Source organism: Sus scrofa, chromosome X (genome assembly GCF_000003025.6).
Source record: "Sus scrofa isolate TJ Tabasco breed Duroc chromosome X, Sscrofa11.1, whole genome shotgun sequence".
Lineage (NCBI taxonomy): Eukaryota > Metazoa > Chordata > Mammalia > Artiodactyla > Suidae > Sus > Sus scrofa.
Genome location: NC_010461.5, coordinates 45,836,723 through 45,854,343, shown reverse-complemented (window position 1 = coordinate 45,854,343; position 17,621 = coordinate 45,836,723). Strand labels below are relative to the sequence as shown.

Below are 17,621 nucleotides of genomic sequence, written 5' to 3'. Positions count from 1 at the left end.
TTCCTTCCCTCTCTCTTGGGCCTGAGCAGTTCAGTCCTAAAGCCACTTGGTGCTTGAGGACAAGACAAGTGTAGGCGTGTAGGGACATTCAACTTGCAGAGTCAGAGCGCAAGGCAGTAAGGAGAATACCCCTGGGTTTGGGCGAGGGTGCAGGCTAACTGGCTCAGGGATTCAAGCTTGAGTTGGGGTGAGGAGGTCAAGGGCAAGGGATGGGTCAGTGCAGCATGTGAGGAGGACCTCAGTGGAGGAGGGATGGCTTGTTTACGTTGGGAATTCATCACCTCAGCAAATGTTTGAGGATAGTGGGCGCCACGTCTGCCCCTTCTGGAAAAGGGAATTTCTGATATGGAAAAGAAGTAAAGCAGAACACATTCTGAGGTGTTCTGCTGGAATTGGAAGTTCTCCATGAGAAGGCCTGGTTTTCAGTAGATAAGTGTGCACATGTAGACAGATACTTACATGTAGATGTGGAAGCAGCAAGATCCCAATGGCAATAAGTACACCCCGTCCCAGATCCTAGCTTCCAAATTCCATTCTCCACTAAATGCTGGGTTCCCAGGCCGAGGAGGGAGAGTATAAATGAGGCTGGCTTCACTTGTCATGTCAGCAGTAAGGAAAAGTTCAAGGAATGAGGAGGATGTGTCAAGGGGACAGAGAATACAGCTTGAAGGCAAAGGCAATCCCACTTGAAAAACCAGAGACTCTTTCATTCTTCCAGGTTTATTGAGGTATTACCGACTCAAACCATGAAAGTTTCAGGTGCTCAATATCATGATTTGATACACATATATGGCAAAATGATTACCACAATACGGTTAGTTAGCACTGTATCCACTCACATCATTATGTTTTTAAGAATTTTTTGGTGATAACATTTCAGTTCTTCTCTCTTTTCCTTTTATTTCTCTCTCTCTCTCTCTCTCTGTGTGTGTGTGTGTGTGTGTGTGTGTGTGTGTGTGTGTGTGTGTTGTTTTGTTTTTGGCTGCTCTGAAGGATGAGGAAGTTCCTGGTCCAGGGCTCGACCCCACTCCACAGCAGCCACCCGAGCCATGGCAGTGAAAACACTGGGTCCTTAACCCACTGCGCCACTTAATTTTCAGTACATAATACAATATTAAGTATCGTCACCATGCTCTACGTTAGATCCCCATAACTTATTCATCTTATAGCTAGAAGTTTGTACCCTTTGACCACCATTTCCCCCAGCCCCTGGCAAGCACCATTCTAAACTCTATTTCTGTGACTTAGACTTTGTTCAGATTCCAGATGTAAGAGAGAACATGCATTTGCCTTTCTCTCTCTGACTTCTTTCACTTAGCCTTCAACGTCCATCCATGTTGTTGCAAAAGGCAGGACTCTACTTTTTATGGCTGAATAATACCCCATTGTGTATGTCACCACGTTTTCTTTACCCATTCATCCTTACTTGGACACTTACGTTAACACATGTTGGCTGAAGCTGCATGGTAAATGTTAAAGTTGGTGTTAGTCCTCCAGTTTACTTTTCGAAAATTAATTTGGCTATTCTCGTTCATTTGCCTTTGCCTTACCACAGAAAGTTTGTAATCAGTCTATATGTACCAAAAAATCCTGCTGGCATTTTACATTGGAATTGTATGACATTGATGGATCTTTTTGGGGACTGTTGACATCCCAATTATATTGCATTTATCAACCTATGAACACAATATGTGTCCCCATTTTGTTAGATCATTTTACATTTATATCTGTGTCATTCCTCATATTGTTGTGTCTTTTTATCATTCTTTAAGATTTTTATTTTTTCTATTGTAATGATTTATACTGTTCTGTCAATTTCTGCTGTACAGCAAACTGACCCAGAAGTGTGTGGTGTGTGTGTGGTGTGTGTGTGTGTGTGTATTCTTTTCCCAAATTATCCTCCATCATGTTCCATCACAAGTGACTAGATATAGCACCCTGTGCTATGAGGCAGGATTTATCATTTTCTGTGTCTCTCTGGGTGCAATTTTATGAATTCGTACTGCTCTTTTCAAAGAAACAACATTCGGTTTCATTGATTATATTTATTCTTCTTCTACTCTCTGTTCCAATCTCTATTCGTTTACCTCCTGTGCTTTTGTACAGGACAGGGTGTGACCTCGCTCACACCATGAGGGCCCTTGCTTTTCCCCACATGAGCATATCATCTTTGGACATGGATATTCATGGGGAGCAGTTGGGGGGATTCCCCTTGAGTCTCCATAATCTTCCAGGAAAGCATGTTCAGCTTCCCCAGAGAGGCTGGGGAGGGGGCTCTTCTTTGGGGTAAACCAAGAGCTCCACCTCCTCAAGGGGGCGACTTGGGCCTCTGGCCTCAGAGAGACACACGGGAATTCTCTGCTAAAAAGGCCTCTGGAGGCTCAAGACAAAGTCCTCACCATGGCCCAGAAGGCTCTACAGGACCTGGCCCTCATTACCCCTTCACCAGATCTCCTACCCCTCCCTCCATCATGCTGAGCCAGCCAAATCAGCCTCCTCACCTTCTCACACATGACAGACTGAGTTACACCCCGGAACTTTTCCACTGACCCGTACCGAACTCGGGGGAGGGGGGGGGCATGCATCTCTTTCAGATGTTCCTCTCCTCTAGGTTTCCGCTCAAATGTCACAATCTTAGAAAGACCTTCCCTGACTGCTCTTTCTAGATAGGCCCCCTCCTCTCTATTTGACGATTCTGATTTAATTTTAATCACAGCAGTTACCAACACCTGACAAATCACATACCTTTGGGGGCTGAATAGAATAGACCCTCCATGAGAGCAAGGGTTGTTTTTCTTCTCTTTCCCAACACCCATAATTGTGCTTGACATATACTTTAGAGAGAAGGAATGAATGAGGTAAGGAATGAATAAACAGATGCAAAGTTCTTGAGGGAGGCATAGCTAGACAAGCCAAGAATTCTGCCAGGGAACATGTTCAGAGGTAACAGGATGGTGACAAATCCTGTGGACTTTATCTCACGTCCTCAGGGACAGAGAGACCACTGGGAGATGGCCTTTTTTTTTTTTTTTTTTGTCTTTCTGTCTTTGCTAGGTCCGCTCCCGAGGCATATGGAGGTTCCCAGGCCAAGGGTCCAATCGGAGCTGTAGCCACCGGCCTACGCCAGAGCCACAGCAACGCAGGATCCGAGCCACGTCTGCAACCTACATCACAGCTCAGGGCAACGCCGAATCCTTAACCCACTGAGCAAGGCCAGGGATCAAACCCACAACCTCATGGTTCCTAGTCGGACTCGTTAACCACTGCGCCACGACGGGAACTCCAAGAGGGCCTTTTTCCTAACAGAACCAAAGGTCCTGCTCTCTTTTTCCCCTAGTACTCACAGTCAAGGACAGAGGCCTGCCCTCACCAGGACATCAGAGACCCGTCGGGACCTTTCTCCCCCCTGCCCCTTGAGGAACCCTGGCTGGCTTGCCGCACTACACCTATTCTATATTACCCAGGGAGGCGCAAGCAAGCCCAATGCCCAGCACAGAGAAAACGCTTGGTGCCACTACAAAGAAGTACATTTCTGTTTAGCAAGACTTTTTGCCGGGTCCAAGACTCCAGCGAATTGTGAGGTTTTAATCCTAACTTTGCCCTCCCTCCCTTTGGGGACCACCCTGGAATAGTCCACTAACATCTGCATCGGCTGTTCCCGATGACACCACCAAGGGGCGCGCGAGATGGAACATCTGTCATGGGACGTACCACTGACAGGGCCGGAGGTAAGACCATTCACTCGGAAGGTACCATTAGAGGGTAGGAGGCGGTCGTTCTGGAATAATCCATCGTGTTCCAATACTGAGGGTTCACGTACACTGCGGAGGGCGTTAACCACAGTTCCCGGAGGAGGCTCTCATGGAGCCGCTGGGTCCATCCCCATTGTATCCTCTCCGTCTTCCCGGAGCATTCGAGCACGAGTACACACTGAATACCAGGATGCAGCCTTCTTTCTACCTACTCCAAGTTCACCCCTTCGTTTCTATATGGTCACCTCTAGCTGGGGCTGACGGCAACGGGGCAAGGGATTGGCTCCCGGAGGCGGTGGGAGGGGTCGGAAAGGATTATGAGTGATGATTGGTCAGGGCGAGATTGCTCTTCCGTTGTCCCAACCAGCGACGGAAGTCCTCTACTCCCACCCTCCGTAGTCGTCTGCCCAGTTCCGATTGGCCGTCTGTTTGGGGGGCCCCGAGGTCGCAGAGTTGAAGCGCAGCGTGAGAGGTGAACGTATGCGTCTTTGCGCTTGCGCATGCGTGCGTGCGTGCATTTCCGTGCGCTTGCGCGTGCGGGTATTTTTCACACTACATTTTCTCCGAGCGGGTCTGTGCTACTGACTGTCCGGAAGGGGTATCGTAGCTGCCCCGGTCAGTAGCGCGGTTAGGCTCAGTCGCTGGCTGTGCGGAGTGACGGTGCTGTCTTCACGTGAGCTCTTTCAGTCTTGTCGAGCCCACATTCTGGAGCTTGTGGTTCCCCATGGTCAATCGCACAGATTCACGTAAAGTCCAGAGAGAGGTCTCTGAGTTTGTTTGGTGTCTCTCCCTGGGAAGTAACGTGTGTCATGCAGTTCGAAGCTATGTATCGCTACGCCTGACATCATAGATGCTAGTTGGGTCCATGTGATGTCTTTGAGCGCTTTGGGGAGTTTTTGGTGAACGGAATAGTTTATCTAACTGGATTTTGGGAGCCATGGTTCAAAGAGCCTTAGGCTTTGTCTGCCTTGTATATTTGGGTATGCACTTTCTGAGCTTTGGAGTCACTGGGTTTTAGACTGCTCTGTAGGCGTGTGCACCCCGGACTGTGAGGTGTCTGAGCTATTTGCGATTCTGACTACCAACTTATGAAGTCTCTGAGCTGCTTTGGGAAGGCTTTGTCCAAAGGCGTAGAGGATCTCAGCTGTTTGGGGTTTGGGTGTCAGGAGTAACGTCTCTTACCGTTTTGGCCTTAAAGTCTCTGTCCAGGAACGGAGGGGTTTGGAACCTGGTAGATAGGATTCCAAAGCCGCGAACCCCACGTGCTGGTTGTGTGTCTTGAGCAAGTCACTTCTCTTCTGGAGTTGCACTATGTATCATAATGAATTAAATGGGCCAATGGCCATCATGGGCAGTACCTGTGTAACAGTGTACTGTAACAGTGTAAAGGGCTGATTCCCAGCCATGGCTCAGCAAGTGTTTTCTGAGTACTGTTCTAGGAGTTTCGGACAGGACAGAACTGACAGAGCCTCTCCTTTCATAGAGGTGCTCGGTAAACACATTAGAGCACATCAAAGGTGGCAGGTGCAATGTAGACAGAAAAGGCTGGATCAGGGGAAGGGGCATGGGGTGAGGATGTTTCTGTTTTCCTCGGGTAACAAAGGCAAAGGCAGGTCTATCTGAAAGGTGACGATCGCGCAGACAGCTGGAGAAAGCGAGGGAGAAGGCCATGGGATTACCTGAAGGAAGAGCATTCCAGGCGGAAGAAGGAGCAGATGCAGCAGTCCTGGCGGGGACATCTACTTGAGGTGCTTCTGGGTCTCAAGAAGGAGTCCTGTGATGCCCTGGCTTTGGCTCCGAGCACTCATTGAACTGGTGTCTGGTGCTGCTCTGGCTCTTTGTCCCACAGCTTGTGGTCCTCCCCGTTTCACAGATGAAGGACCCGGGGCTCCAAGATGTGTCTTGCACCTTCTCCCTGCTTATGCTTGACATTACCGAAGAGGGGTGAAACCTTCTAGTCCGTCATGAGAGACAGAGGGCTTGAGTGGTAGAGCCACAGGGAGGACACCATCCACACTGAATGTCAGCCAAACAGCCAACATCACTTATAATACGGGAGTCCTGCCCCTCATAACGTTTCTACTCTTGATGGGGGGCAGGGCTTTAGGAATGAGAAAGGGACTGGGGCAAAGGAGAGGGGCAGGAAGGAGAAGCTGGAAGACAGTGAGAAAAAACCCACTGGCTTCATCATATTGCTTGGATTTGGCCCAGTTCACCTTGTTTAACTGATCATATGAGGATATACTCACCTTTTCCCCGTCTCTGCCATTTCTTTCCTTCCCTCTCTCTTGGGCCTGAGCAGTTCAGTCCTAAAGCCACTTGGTGCTTGAGGACAAGACAAGTGTAGGCGTGTAGGGACATTCAACTTGCAGAGTCAGAGCGCAAGGCAGTAAGGAGAATACCCCTGGGTTTGGGCGAGGGTGCAGGCTAACTGGCTCAGGGATTCAAGCTTGAGTTGGGGTGAGGAGGTCAAGGGCAAGGGATGGGTCAGTGCAGCATGTGAGGAGGACCTCAGTGGAGGAGGGATGGCTTGTTTACGTTGGGAATTCATCACCTCAGCAAATGTTTGAGGATAGTGGGCGCCACGTCTGCCCCTTCTGGAAAAGGGAATTTCTGATATGGAAAAGAAGTAAAGCAGAACACATTCTGAGGTGTTCTGCTGGAATTGGAAGTTCTCCATGAGAAGGCCTGGTTTTCAGTAGATAAGTGTGCACATGTAGACAGATACTTACATGTAGATGTGGAAGCAGCAAGATCCCAATGGCAATAAGTACACCCCGTCCCAGATCCTAGCTTCCAAATTCCATTCTCCACTAAATGCTGGGTTCCCAGGCCGAGGAGGGAGAGTATAAATGAGGCTGGCTTCACTTGTCATGTCAGCAGTAAGGAAAAGTTCAAGGAATGAGGAGGATGTGTCAAGGGGACAGAGAATACAGCTTGAAGGCAAAGGCAATCCCACTTGAAAAACCAGAGACTCTTTCATTCTTCCAGGTTTATTGAGGTATTACCGACTCAAACCATGAAAGTTTCAGGTGCTCAATATCATGATTTGATACACATATATGGCAAAATGATTACCACAATACGGTTAGTTAGCACTGTATCCACTCACATCATTATGTTTTTAAGAATTTTTTGGTGATAACATTTCAGTTCTTCTCTCTTTTCCTTTTATTTCTCTCTCTCTCTCTCTCTCTCTCTCTGTGTGTGTGTGTGTGTGTGTGTGTGTGTGTGTGTGTGTGTTGTTTTGTTTTTGGCTGCTCTGAAGGATGAGGAAGTTCCTGGTCCAGGGCTCGACCCCACTCCACAGCAGCCACCCGAGCCATGGCAGTGAAAACACTGGGTCCTTAACCCACTGCGCCACTTAATTTTCAGTACATAATACAATATTAAGTATCGTCACCATGCTCTACGTTAGATCCCCATAACTTATTCATCTTATAGCTAGAAGTTTGTACCCTTTGACCACCATTTCCCCCAGCCCCTGGCAAGCACCATTCTAAACTCTATTTCTGTGACTTAGACTTTGTTCAGATTCCAGATGTAAGAGAGAACATGCATTTGCCTTTCTCTCTCTGACTTCTTTCACTTAGCCTTCAACGTCCATCCATGTTGTTGCAAAAGGCAGGACTCTACTTTTTATGGCTGAATAATACCCCATTGTGTATGTCACCACGTTTTCTTTACCCATTCATCCTTACTTGGACACTTACGTTAACATATGTTGGCTGAAGCTGCATGGTAAATGTTAAAGTTGGTGTTAGTCCTCCAGTTTACTTTTCGAAAATTAATTTGGCTATTCTCGTTCATTTGCCTTTGCCTTACCACAGAAAGTTTGTAATCAGTCTATATGTACCAAAAAATCCTGCTGGCATTTTACATTGGAATTGTATGACATTGATGGATCTTTTTGGGGACTGTTGACATCCCAATTATATTGCATTTATCAACCTATGAACACAATATGTGTCCCCATTTTGTTAGATCATTTTACATTTATATCTGTGTCATTCCTCATATTGTTGTGTCTTTTTATCATTCTTTAAGATTTTTATTTTTTCTATTGTAATGATTTATACTGTTCTGTCAATTTCTGCTGTACAGCAAACTGACCCAGAAGTGTGTGTGTGTGTGTGTGTGTATTCTTTTCCCAAATTATCCTCCATCATGTTCCATCACAAGTGACTAGATATAGGACCCTGTGCTATGAGGCAGGATTTATCATTTTCTGTGTCTCTCTGGGTGCAATTTTATGAATTCGTACTGCTCTTTTCAAAGAAACAACATTCGGTTTCATTGATTATATTTATTCTTCTTCTACTCTCTGTTCCAATCTCTATTCGTTTCCCTCCTGTGCTTTTGTACAGGACAGGGTGTGACCTCGCTCACACCATGAGGGCCCTTGCTTTTCCCCACATGAGCATATCATCTTTGGACATGGATATTCATGGGGAGCAGTTGGGGGGATTCCCCTTGAGTCTCCATAATCTTCCAGGAAAGCATGTTCAGCTTCCCCAGAGAGGCTGGGGAGGGGGCTCTTCTTTGGGGTAAACCAAGAGCTCCACCTCCTCAAGGGGGCGACTTGGGCCTCTGGCCTCAGAGAGACACACGGGAATTCTCTGCTAAAAAGGCCTCTGGAGGCTCAAGACAAAGTCCTCACCATGGCCCAGAAGGCTCTACAGGACCTGGCCCTCATTACCCCTTCACCAGATCTCCTACCCCTCCCTCCATCATGCTGAGCCAGCCAAATCAGCCTCCTCACCTTCTCACACATGACAGACTGAGTTACACCCCGGAACTTTTCCACTGACCCGTACCGAACTCGGGGGAGGGGGGGGGCATGCATCTCTTTCAGATGTTCCTCTCCTCTAGGTTTCCGCTCAAATGTCACAATCTTAGAAAGACCTTCCCTGACTGCTCTTTCTAGATAGGCCCCCTCCTCTCTATTTGACGATTCTGATTTAATTTTAATCACAGCAGTTACCAACACCTGACAAATCACATACCTTTGGGGCTGAATAGAATAGACCCTCCATGAGAGCAAGGGTTGTTTTTCTTCTCTTCCCAACACCCATAATTGTGCTTGACATATACTTTAGAGAGAAGGAATGAATGAGGTAAGGAATGAATAAACAGATGCAAAGTTCTTGAGGGAGGCATAGCTAGACAAGCCAAGAATTCTGCCAGGGAACATGTTCAGAGGTAACAGGATGGTGACAAATCCTGTGGACTTTATCTCACGTCCTCAGGGACAGAGAGACCACTGGGAGATGGCCTTTTTTTTTTTTTTTTTTTTTGTCTTTCTGTCTTTGCTAGGTCCGCTCCCGAGGCATATGGAGGTTCCCAGGCCAAGGGTCCAATCGGAGCTGTAGCCACCGGCCTACGCCAGAGCCACAGCAACGCAGGATCCGAGCCACGTCTGCAACCTACATCACAGCTCAGGGCAACGCCGAATCCTTAACCCACTGAGCAAGGCCAGGGATCAAACCCACAACCTCATGGTTCCTAGTCGGACTCGTTAACCACTGCGCCACGACGGGAACTCCAAGAGGGCCTTTTTCCTAACAGAACCAAAGGTCCTGCTCTCTTTTTCCCCTAGTACTCACAGTCAAGGACAGAGGCCTGCCCCTCACCAGGACATCAGAGACCCGTCGGGACCTTTCTCCCCCCTGCCCCTTGAGGAACCCTGGCTGGCTTGCCGCACTACACCTATTCTATATTACCCAGGGAGGCGCAAGCAAGCCCAATGCCCAGCACAGAGAAAACGCTTGGTGCCACTACAAAGAAGTACATTTCTGTTTAGCAAGACTTTTTGCCGGGTCCAAGACTCCAGCGAATTGTGAGGTTTTAATCCTAACTTTGCCCTCCCTCCCTTTGGGGACCACCCTGGAATAGTCCACTAACATCTGCATCGGCTGTTCCCCGATGACACCACCAAGGGGCGCGCGAGATGGAACATCTGTCATGGGACGTACCACTGACAGGGCCGGAGGTAAGACCATTCACTCGGAAGGTACCATTAGAGGGTAGGAGGCGGTCGTTCTGGAATAATCCATCGTGTTCCAATACTGAGGGTTCACGTACACTGCGGAGGGCGTTAACCACAGTTCCCGGAGGAGGCTCTCATGGAGCCGCTGGGTCCATCCCCATTGTATCCTCTCCGTCTTCCCGGAGCATTCGAGCACGAGTACACACTGAATACCAGGATGCAGCCTTCTTTCTACCTACTCCAAGTTCACCCCTTCGTTTCTATATGGTCACCTCTAGCTGGGGCTGACGGCAACGGGGCAAGGGATTGGCTCCCGGAGGCGGTGGGAGGGGTCGGAAAGGATTATGAGTGATGATTGGTCAGGGCGAGATTGCTCTTCCGTTGTCCCAACCAGCGACGGAAGTCCTCTACTCCCACCCTCCGTAGTCGTCTGCCCAGTTCCGATTGGCCGTCTGTTTGGGGGGGCCCCGAGGTCGCAGAGTTGAAGCGCAGCGTGAGAGGTGAACGTATGCGTCTTTGCGCTTGCGCATGCGTGCGTGCGTGCATTTCCGTGCGCTTGCGCGTGCGGGTATTTTTCACACTACATTTTCTCCGAGCGGGTCTGTGCTACTGACTGTCCGGAAGGGGTATCGTAGCTGCCCCGGTCAGTAGCGCGGTTAGGCTCAGTCGCTGGCTGTGCGGAGTGACGGTGCTGTCTTCACGTGAGCTCTTTCAGTCTTGTCGAGCCCACATTCTGGAGCTTGTGGTTCCCCATGGTCAATCGCACAGATTCACGTAAAGTCCAGAGAGAGGTCTCTGAGTTTGTTTGGTGTCTCTCCCTGGGAAGTAACGTGTGTCATGCAGTTCGAAGCTATGTATCGCTACGCCTGACATCATAGATGCTAGTTGGGTCCATGTGATGTCTTTGAGCGCTTTGGGGAGTTTTTGGTGAACGGAATAGTTTATCTAACTGGATTTTGGGAGCCATGGTTCAAAGAGCCTTAGGCTTTGTCTGCCTTGTATATTTGGGTATGCACTTTCTGAGCTTTGGAGTCACTGGGTTTTAGACTGCTCTGTAGGCGTGTGCACCCCGGACTGTGAGGTGTCTGAGCTATTTGCGATTCTGACTACCAACTTATGAAGTCTCTGAGCTGCTTTGGGAAGGCTTTGTCCAAAGGCGTAGAGGATCTCAGCTGTTTGGGGTTTGGGTGTCAGGAGTAACGTCTCTTACCGTTTTGGCCTTAAAGTCTCTGTCCAGGAACGGAGGGGTTTGGAACCTGGTAGATAGGATTCCAAAGCCGCGAACCCCACGTGCTGGTTGTGTGTCTTGAGCAAGTCACTTCTCTTCTGGAGTTGCACTATGTATCATAATGAATTAAATGGGGCCAATGGCCATCATGGGCAGTACCTGTGTAACAGTGTACTGTAACAGTGTAAAGGGCTGATTCCCAGCCATGGCTCAGCAAGTGTTTTCTGAGTACTGTTCTAGGAGTTTCGGACAGGACAGAACTGACAGAGCCTCTCCTTTCATAGAGGTGCTCGGTAAACACATTAGAGCACATCAAAGGTGGCAGGTGCAATGTAGACAGAAAAGGCTGGATCAGGGGAAGGGGCATGGGGTGAGGATGTTTCTGTTTTCCTCAGGGTAACAAAGGCAAAGGCAGGTCTATCTGAAAGGTGACGATCGCGCAGACAGCTGGAGAAAGCGAGGGAGAAGGCCATGGGATTACCTGAAGGAAGAGCATTCCAGGCGGAAGAAGGAGCAGATGCAGCAGTCCTGGCGGGGACATCTACTTGAGGTGCTTCTGGGTCTCAAGAAGGAGTCCTGTGATGCCCTGGCTTTGGCTCCGAGCACTCATTGAACTGGTGTCTGGTGCTGCTCTGGCTCTTTGTCCCACAGCTTGTGGTCCTCCCCGTTTCACAGATGAAGGACCCGGGGCTCCAAGATGTGTCTTGCACCTTCTCCCTGCTTATGCTTGACATTACCGAAGAGGGGTGAAACCTTCTAGTCCGTCATGAGAGACAGAGGGCTTGAGTGGTAGAGCCACAGGGAGGACACCATCCACACTGAATGTCAGCCAAACAGCCAACATCACTTATAATACGGGAGTCCTGCCCCTCATAACGTTTCTACTCTTGATGGGGGGCAGGGCTTTAGGAATGAGAAAGGGACTGGGGCAAAGGAGAGGGGCAGGAAGGAGAAGCTGGAAGACAGTGAGAAAAAACCCACTGGCTTCATCATATTGCTTGGATTTGGCCCAGTTCACCTTGTTTAACTGATCATATGAGGATATACTCACCTTTTCCCCGTCTCTGCCATTTCTTTCCTTCCCTCTCTCTTGGGCCTGAGCAGTTCAGTCCTAAAGCCACTTGGTGCTTGAGGACAAGACAAGTGTAGGCGTGTAGGGACATTCAACTTGCAGAGTCAGAGCGCAAGGCAGTAAGGAGAATACCCCTGGGTTTGGGCGAGGGTGCAGGCTAACTGGCTCAGGGATTCAAGCTTGAGTTGGGGTGAGGAGGTCAAGGGCAAGGGATGGGTCAGTGCAGCATGTGAGGAGGACCTCAGTGGAGGAGGGATGGCTTGTTTACGTTGGGAATTCATCACCTCAGCAAATGTTTGAGGATAGTGGGCGCCACGTCTGCCCCTTCTGGAAAAGGGAATTTCTGATATGGAAAAGAAGTAAAGCAGAACACATTCTGAGGTGTTCTGCTGGAATTGGAAGTTCTCCATGAGAAGGCCTGGTTTTCAGTAGATAAGTGTGCACATGTAGACAGATACTTACATGTAGATGTGGAAGCAGCAAGATCCCAATGGCAATAAGTACACCCCGTCCCAGATCCTAGCTTCCAAATTCCATTCTCCACTAAATGCTGGGTTCCCAGGCCGAGGAGGGAGAGTATAAATGAGGCTGGCTTCACTTGTCATGTCAGCAGTAAGGAAAAGTTCAAGGAATGAGGAGGATGTGTCAAGGGGACAGAGAATACAGCTTGAAGGCAAAGGCAACCCACTTGAAAAACCAGAGACTCTTTCATTCTTCCAGGTTTATTGAGGTATTACCGACTCAAACCATGAAAGTTTCAGGTGCTCAATATCATGATTTGATACACATATATGGCAAAATGATTACCACAATACGGTTAGTTAGCACTGTATCCACTCACATCATTATGTTTTTAAGAATTTTTTGGTGATAACATTTCAGTTCTTCTCTCTTTTCCTTTTATTTCTCTCTCTCTCTCTCTCTCTCTTCTGTGTGTGTGTGTGTGTGTGTGTGTGTGTGTGTGTGTGTGTGTGTTGTTTTGTTTTTGGCTGCTCTGAAGGATGAGGAAGTTCCTGGTCCAGGGCTCGACCCCACTCCACAGCAGCCACCCGAGCCATGGCAGTGAAAACACTGGGTCCTTAACCCACTGCGCCACTTAATTTTCAGTACATAATACAATATTAAGTATCGTCACCATGCTCTACGTTAGATCCCCATAACTTATTCATCTTATAGCTAGAAGTTTGTACCCTTTGACCACCATTTCCCCCAGCCCCTGGCAAGCACCATTCTAAACTCTATTTCTGTGACTTAGACTTTGTTCAGATTCCAGATGTAAGAGAGAACATGCATTTGCCTTTCTCTCTCTGACTTCTTTCACTTAGCCTTCAACGTCCATCCATGTTGTTGCAAAAGGCAGGACTCTACTTTTTATGGCTGAATAATACCCCATTGTGTATGTCACCACGTTTTCTTTACCCATTCATCCTTACTTGGACACTTACGTTAACATATGTTGGCTGAAGCTGCATGGTAAATGTTAAAGTTGGTGTTAGTCCTCCAGTTTACTTTTCGAAAATTAATTTGGCTATTCTCGTTCATTTGCCTTTGCCTTACCACAGAAAGTTTGTAATCAGTCTATATGTACCAAAAAATCCTGCTGGCATTTTACATTGGAATTGTATGACATTGATGGATCTTTTTGGGGACTGTTGACATCCCAATTATATTGCATTTATCAACCTATGAACACAATATGTGTCCCCATTTTGTTAGATCATTTTACATTTATATCTGTGTCATTCCTCATATTGTTGTGTCTTTTTATCATTCTTTAAGATTTTTATTTTTTCTATTGTAATGATTTATACTGTTCTGTCAATTTCTGCTGTACAGCAAACTGACCCAGAAGTGTGTGTGTGTGTGTGTGTGTGTGTGTGTGTGTGTATTCTTTTCCCAAATTATCCTCCATCATGTTCCATCACAAGTGACTAGATATAGGACCCTGTGCTATGAGGCAGGATTTATCATTTTCTGTGTCTCTCTGGGTGCAATTTTATGAATTCGTACTGCTCTTTTCAAAGAAACAACATTCGGTTTCATTGATTATATTTATTCTTCTTCTACTCTCTGTTCCAATCTCTATTCGTTTCCCTCCTGTGCTTTTGTACAGGACAGGGTGTGACCTCGCTCACACCATGAGGGCCCTTGCTTTTCCCCACATGAGCATATCATCTTTGGACATGGATATTCATGGGGAGCAGTTGGGGGGATTCCCCTTGAGTCTCCATAATCTTCCAGGAAAGCATGTTCAGCTTCCCCAGAGAGGCTGGGGAGGGGGCTCTTCTTTGGGGTAAACCAAGAGCTCCACCTCCTCAAGGGGGCGACTTGGGCCTCTGGCCTCAGAGAGACACACGGGAATTCTCTGCTAAAAAGGCCTCTGGAGGCTCAAGACAAAGTCCTCACCATGGCCCAGAAGGCTCTACAGGACCTGGCCCTCATTACCCCTTCACCAGATCTCCTACCCCTCCCTCCATCATGCTGAGCCAGCCAAATCAGCCTCCTCACCTTCTCACACATGACAGACTGAGTTACACCCCGGAACTTTTCCACTGACCCGTACCGAACTCGGGGGAGGGGGGGGGCATGCATCTCTTTCAGATGTTCCTCTCCTCTAGGTTTCCGCTCAAATGTCACAATCTTAGAAAGACCTTCCCTGACTGCTCTTTCTAGATAGGCCCCCTCCTCTCTATTTGACGATTCTGATTTAATTTTAATCACAGCAGTTACCAACACCTGACAAATCACATACCTTTGGGGGCTGAATAGAATAGACCCTCCATGAGAGCAAGGGTTGTTTTTCTTCTCTTTCCCAACACCCATAATTGTGCTTGACATATACTTTAGAGAGAAGGAATGAATGAGGTAAGGAATGAATAAACAGATGCAAAGTTCTTGAGGGAGGCATAGCTAGACAAGCCAAGAATTCTGCCAGGGAACATGTTCAGAGGTAACAGGATGGTGACAAATCCTGTGGACTTTATCTCACGTCCTCAGGGACAGAGAGACCACTGGGAGATGGCCTTTTTTTTTTTTTTTTTTTTGTCTTTCTGTCTTTGCTAGGTCCGCTCCCGAGGCATATGGAGGTTCCCAGGCCAAGGGTCCAATCGGAGCTGTAGCCACCGGCCTACGCCAGAGCCACAGCAACGCAGGATCCGAGCCACGTCTGCAACCTACATCACAGCTCAGGGCAACGCCGAATCCTTAACCCACTGAGCAAGGCCAGGGATCAAACCCACAACCTCATGGTTCCTAGTCGGACTCGTTAACCACTGCGCCACGACGGGAACTCCAAGAGGGCCTTTTTCCTAACAGAACCAAAGGTCCTGCTCTCTTTTTCCCCTAGTACTCACAGTCAAGGACAGAGGCCTGCCCCTCACCAGGACATCAGAGACCCGTCGGGACCTTTCTCCCCCCTGCCCCTTGAGGAACCCTGGCTGGCTTGCCGCACTACACCTATTCTATATTACCCAGGGAGGCGCAAGCAAGCCCAATGCCCAGCACAGAGAAAACGCTTGGTGCCACTACAAAGAAGTACATTTCTGTTTAGCAAGACTTTTTGCCGGGTCCAAGACTCCAGCGAATTGTGAGGTTTTAATCCTAACTTTGCCCTCCCTCCCTTTGGGGACCACCCTGGAATAGTCCACTAACATCTGCATCGGCTGTTCCCCGATGACACCACCAAGGGGCGCGCGAGATGGAACATCTGTCATGGGACGTACCACTGACAGGGCCGGAGGTAAGACCATTCACTCGGAAGGTACCATTAGAGGGTAGGAGGCGGTCGTTCTGGAATAATCCATCGTGTTCCAATACTGAGGGTTCACGTACACTGCGGAGGGCGTTAACCACAGTTCCCGGAGGAGGCTCTCATGGAGCCGCTGGGTCCATCCCCATTGTATCCTCTCCGTCTTCCCGGAGCATTCGAGCACGAGTACACACTGAATACCAGGATGCAGCCTTCTTTCTACCTACTCCAAGTTCACCCCTTCGTTTCTATATGGTCACCTCTAGCTGGGGCTGACGGCAACGGGGCAAGGGATTGGCTCCCGGAGGCGGTGGGAGGGGTCGGAAAGGATTATGAGTGATGATTGGTCAGGGCGAGATTGCTCTTCCGTTGTCCCAACCAGCGACGGAAGTCCTCTACTCCCACCCTCCGTAGTCGTCTGCCCAGTTCCGATTGGCCGTCTGTTTGGGGGGGCCCCGAGGTCGCAGAGTTGAAGCGCAGCGTGAGAGGTGAACGTATGCGTCTTTGCGCTTGCGCATGCGTGCGTGCGTGCATTTCCGTGCGCTTGCGCGTGCGGGTATTTTTCACACTACATTTTCTCCGAGCGGGTCTGTGCTACTGACTGTCCGGAAGGGGTATCGTAGCTGCCCCGGTCAGTAGCGCGGTTAGGCTCAGTCGCTGGCTGTGCGGAGTGACGGTGCTGTCTTCACGTGAGCTCTTTCAGTCTTGTCGAGCCCACATTCTGGAGCTTGTGGTTCCCCATGGTCAATCGCACAGATTCACGTAAAGTCCAGAGAGAGGTCTCTGAGTTTGTTTGGTGTCTCTCCCTGGGAAGTAACGTGTGTCATGCAGTTCGAAGCTATGTATCGCTACGCCTGACATCATAGATGCTAGTTGGGTCCATGTGATGTCTTTGAGCGCTTTGGGGAGTTTTTGGTGAACGGAATAGTTTATCTAACTGGATTTTGGGAGCCATGGTTCAAAGAGCCTTAGGCTTTGTCTGCCTTGTATATTTGGGTATGCACTTTCTGAGCTTTGGAGTCACTGGGTTTTAGACTGCTCTGTAGGCGTGTGCACCCCGGACTGTGAGGTGTCTGAGCTATTTGCGATTCTGACTACCAACTTATGAAGTCTCTGAGCTGCTTTGGGAAGGCTTTGTCCAAAGGCGTAGAGGATCTCAGCTGTTTGGGGTTTGGGTGTCAGGAGTAACGTCTCTTACCGTTTTGGCCTTAAAGTCTCTGTCCAGGAACGGAGGGGTTTGGAACCTGGTAGATAGGATTCCAAAGCCGCGAACCCCACGTGCTGGTTGTGTGTCTTGAGCAAGTCACTTCTCTTCTGGAGTTGCACTATGTATCATAATGAATTAAATGGGGCCAATGGCCATCATGGGCAGTACCTGTGTAACAGTGTACTGTAACAGTGTAAAGGGCTGATTCCCAGCCATGGCTCAGCAAGTGTTTTCTGAGTACTGTTCTAGGAGTTTCGGACAGGACAGAACTGACAGAGCCTCTCCTTTCATAGAGGTGCTCGGTAAACACATTAGAGCACATCAAAGGTGGCAGGTGCAATGTAGACAGAAAAGGCTGGATCAGGGGAAGGGGCATGGGGTGAGGATGTTTCTGTTTTCCTCAGGGTAACAAAGGCAAAGGCAGGTCTATCTGAAAGGTGACGATCGCGCAGACAGCTGGAGAAAGCGAGGGAGAAGGCCATGGGATTACCTGAAGGAAGAGCATTCCAGGCGGAAGAAGGAGCAGATGCAGCAGTCCTGGCGGGGACATCTACTTGAGGTGCTTCTGGGTCTCAAGAAGGAGTCCTGTGATGCCCTGGCTTTGGCTCCGAGCACTCATTGAACT

The 17,621-nt window shown here is 48.7% G+C and overlaps 1 long non-coding RNA gene across 1 annotated transcript; it reads left to right on the top strand.

The window, feature by feature from the left end:
- LOC110257827 lies at window positions 9,184-17,163 on the top strand. The gene is made up of 2 exons (XR_002340836.1): window positions 9,184-10,442; window positions 15,388-17,163. It is a non-coding gene; the product is annotated as an uncharacterized LOC110257827 (long non-coding RNA).